Source organism: Octodon degus, unplaced genomic scaffold (genome assembly GCF_000260255.1).
Source record: "Octodon degus isolate 3935 unplaced genomic scaffold, OctDeg1.0 scaffold00190, whole genome shotgun sequence".
NCBI lineage: Eukaryota > Metazoa > Chordata > Mammalia > Rodentia > Octodontidae > Octodon > Octodon degus.
Genome location: NW_004524766.1, coordinates 1965859 through 1970448, shown reverse-complemented (window position 1 = coordinate 1970448; position 4590 = coordinate 1965859).

Genomic DNA, 4590 nt, shown 5'->3' with positions numbered 1-4590 from the left:
GGGAAGGCAGGAGGAAGGAGACTTATTTAACCCATGGCCTCCAGGAAGCAGAGAGCGAGGGTAGGGAAGGACGAGAACCTGCCCTTTCAGGACATGTCCCAGTGACCCACGTGCAACCAAACCCCCTCGCAGCAGCCCATTCAGCCTCTGAGTCCCCTGATGAGTCAAGCTCCCTCATGATCTGGTTACTTTCCAAAGCCCCACCTCCTAGAACATGAGGCTTTGGGGAACACAACACCATATCCCCAGCTTCCACTTGGTGGTACAGAGCGGAGCAACTACTGAACATGTGTAGTGGGAGACATGTTCAAGAGTTTCACAGCAGCGTTGTCTGCAGTAAAGAATTAGAAACAGTTTAAACATCTGGCAACAAACACTAGATGACTATATCGTGTGACTGTAGGAAGTAGGAATACTGTTGTGTCCAGTTGTCCCCCAGAGCCTCATGCAGTCATGGGGCAGCTTCTAGGGTTTGTGATTAATTCATGATCCAATGCTGAGATTATGAGTGTGAGTGCTGCAGCTGCCCTGGGGCACACAGTCTGAATGCAATATAAGGAAGGGAGGGAGGCTTTCTAGCTGCTGCTGCTGCTGCTGCTCCTTTGTTTTGGCTCTTGCTGTTTTTTGCCACCATGAGCTACTGCCTCCTGCCATGTGCCACTCTGCCTTGGAGCCAGCCAAGTGTGGACTGAAACCTCCACAAGCTGTGAGCTCAATAAGTCTTTCCTCCCTTAATTTTAGGTGTTAAGTATTTTGTCCCAGCAACAAAAGAAAAGTAACAGAGACAAATACTGAGGATCACAGCTAAAAGTGCCAGTGTGGACTCACCACACAGAAAATACTGAGCCCAAGAAAAAAGTCATTACAACATATAAATTTACAAAGAAAGGCAAGTGGATGATAAATGCAAAATTTGTAATATTTTGTTAAGACAAAGGAAGGGGCTCATAAGAGGCATTCTTAAACTAATTAGTGCTACACGACTATTCTTTTTATTTTTCCCATATAACAGCATATATTTTATAAATTGTTTAATATATACAAGTTATTAAAATTTTTAAATCCTCAAAAGTTAAACATTTTCTTTTTTTTCAATAATTAATGCATTGCATATTGTTGTCCTCATAGTAGTTATTCAGAGGACAAGACTCAGACATGCGATTTTGTCTAAACAATACTAATACTAACCTTTCTTCCCAACAAACTAAGAGAAAGTAGCTGTATATCTATCCTAACTATCTTGTGTATACTATATATATATATATATATATATATATATATATAATTTTTCTTTCTTTTTTTCACAACAAATCAGTCCTTTATACTTTTGCAAAGTTAGTAACATGTGACATAAGATTGCCAAGCAACTAATAGCTGACCTTAACCAGATAGGATATTTATCTCAGGCCTGAGGTAGCTTGTCTGCTTTAGGCACTGAGACCTAGTCCCACCTACACACATTTGATCAATTTCCTAGCTTTCGTGGCTCGGAATATATCCCCCTTTTTGTTTTGTTTTGTCAGAGATAGGTGTTCCATTGTAGTTAGAGATGCAACATTTTCTTCTTGAACACTAACAATTGTTGTCACCTTCCATATCCTTCAAAAGATTATGACAAATTAATCATTCAACAGCTATTCATTGATTCCCTCCTGTGAATTAATTGTTTAAAGGATGAAAAATTTAACTTTTAAAAAATCCCAAACCAAAATCTTGTCTTAAAAAGGTATAAATTTTAGTGAGAGAGAATAGTAATAAATTTCTGTATAAATAAATATACAAGCACACAGCTACAACCTCTATGCTATAAAAGCCCAGGTAGAGATTAGCATTAGAAAGTAAGAGCAAAAGGCATAGAAGAGGATGGAGAGTGGCTTGGAAAGGCCTCTAGGGGCTCAGGAGGGGTGAATGGAGGCCCACATGCACTGTGGGGTCAGCCTCACGAATGTTCGGGAAAGAGCGGTGCAGGCAGAGTGAAGAGCCACTCTAAAGCCATCCTCTGCACCCCGTCTCAGGGAAGCAACCTTCTTCCTCCAGGTAGCCTCTTCCCAGCCATCAAGCGGATCAGATCTTTAGGTCTGATCCAGGCTCCTTGGCTCTGGTCAGCAGAGTTTTCCAAACCGAGCTTGATTAAGTTTGATCAGAGGTCCCAGGCCTCCAGAGCTCCAAGCTTAGCTTGATTTCTTGTAGGGAAAGAGGCCAGTTTGTCATTTTGGGGGGCCTTAGAGTTGGGAGAGAAGCAAGAAGAGACTCCTGATCATCTCAAGAGAGGATATGACCATCTGATGCATGATCCAAAGCTGTGAAGTCTGCGGGCAGCCACAGTTTCCACCAGAGCTGCAGAACCTCTGATTGCCAAGGCCTGGAATAGGAGTTGTCCTGTGGCCAATGCATACAGTAACCCATAGGTTAGGATATTTCACGTGATCAACTTTGATGAGTCATAGCTTTACACCTTTAGTTCAGATGTTTTCTTCACTCCAGACTTGCAGAGCCTATAGCTGTTTGGGTACGTTATAGAGATCTCAAATACAACATGTTCAAAAAAAGTGCCTTCTGTTCTTTTCTTTTTTTTCTGGCATTTAATGTATATCAGAAAACAGCAAAATCATTTTTTAATGTACTTAGGTCTCAGATCAATTAGTTCCTGCCCCGGCTTCCTCTCACATGCACGCTTATATCTGATGCAGCTAGAAAGTTTGTCGCTCCAGGATGTGATCACATCCTCCTCCCCTGAGTGTCATCACCCAAGCTAAGTCCAGCCACACTGTTGCTCTGCATTATGATGATAGCCTTCTAATTTGTCTCCCTGCAGCCTACCCATGTTCCCTATACAGGCAGTGACTCTTAGGATGTGGCCCATGGACACCTTTGGGACCCCCAAGACTCTTTCAGGGGTTCAAAGAGCTCAAAGCTACTTTATTAATTAGGATATATTGGTATCTTTCACTGTTCTTAATATTTTCACTACTGATGCAAGGGCATTGTGGGTAATTGCTAAGACCCATTAATAGCTCAAGGAAGGGGCAATAAATTCTTCTCCTTAATGGATAATCACCAACAGTGTGACTGCCAAACAGCCTCACTTAGGAATGTGTTTGCTAAACCATTATTTATTCTTTATTCTTTTGAGAATACAAGTTTCTCATCTTTTATGTAATGAAATGGGAAGCACACATGAGACATTTCTGTTTCAAGTTTAAGCATGTTAGTTTTCTGGAAGGAGAGTGTGGCTGTTTTGGGTGAGGATTGAACTATCTGCATTTTCCATGAAGTATCAGTTTACTGGAAAGAACAGCTGGCAGAAAAATGATATCTAGTTTAATCAGGGTATTTGGCAGACATTTTCTTAAAAATGAATCAGTGAACTACAAAGTTCATGGGAAAAAATTGGTGATGCTTATTCCTGATGATAAAGTTGAAATTTTTAAGTGAAAATTAGAATTTTGTGGGCTATCATATTTAAGAGTTTTAATACTTAAGAAGTTTTTGTTGGTTTTAGACGTACTACTAATGAATACGTTTTTTTTTTTGTTTTAGAACAGGGCCTACAGGGTCTCACTATGTAGATAGGACTTGTAGAGAGTCTCCTGTTTTCAGCCTCCCAAGCACTGGGATTACAGGCGTGTGCCACCACGCCCAGTCTCAATTGCCATCTCAGCGTGCACTGGGGGTGGGTCCAGCATGGCATGCCAGGGATTGAGCCCTGGCCCCTGCACTCTTCCTAAGCAGGAGCTTTAGTGTGTTGAGCTGTCTGGCTGGCCCTGAATATGATTTTTGATATTGTACAATGAAGTATGTCAAAATTCAGAGGATATGCATAAATCATAAATCAAGTTCTTATTCAAATGATGTTAAGATATAATACATTAAGATGGTATAGAAAGAGCCCCTCTGAGAGATGTTGTCCAGACCCAGGAATATAGCACTATGAGGAAGACAAGAAGGAAGGAGGTGGGTCCCCTGCACCTAGGAATCATCTGAAGCCAGAACTGAAGTCCACAGGGAGAGGTAAGAGAGAAATTTCAACACAGAAGAAGTGGCCAGTGGAGCCATCTCCGGGAGTCAGGCCACACTACACGGGAAGAGTACACAGTTCAAACCTGCAGACACATGGTGACTGCCGGCAACCCCAGAGGCCTCCAGGGAGAGATGCAGCAGTTGAGAGAGCAGTGGATGTGAAGGACTGTGGTAGCCGGGGCTGAGGGCTGAGGGCTCGGCCGTCCTGCACAGGGACAGATTGGCTGGGAGCCATCTTGGAGCGGGGCTGGCTGAGTTCAGGACTCAGAGCTGGTGGGCCTCATCTAGTGGCTCCCAGCTAGGCTCAGGCCATCTGCCCATGTAAGCTGAATGGGTCTGGCCTCAGCTTGCCACAGCCAGAATACAGACTGAACTCCAGGAGAAATAAAGGCGTGGGCTCTGAGACTGCCCTCTCCCCCACCACAAAGCTGCTGCTAAATCAACACAGATCTGGACTCTGCCTGCACACGGTGTCTACCAGTGACAGCAGAGACAAACCTGGAAGTGGACTTTTCCCCCTCTTTCTCTCTTTTGATTTTTGTTGTTGTGGTTTCATTTTCTGTTTCTTTT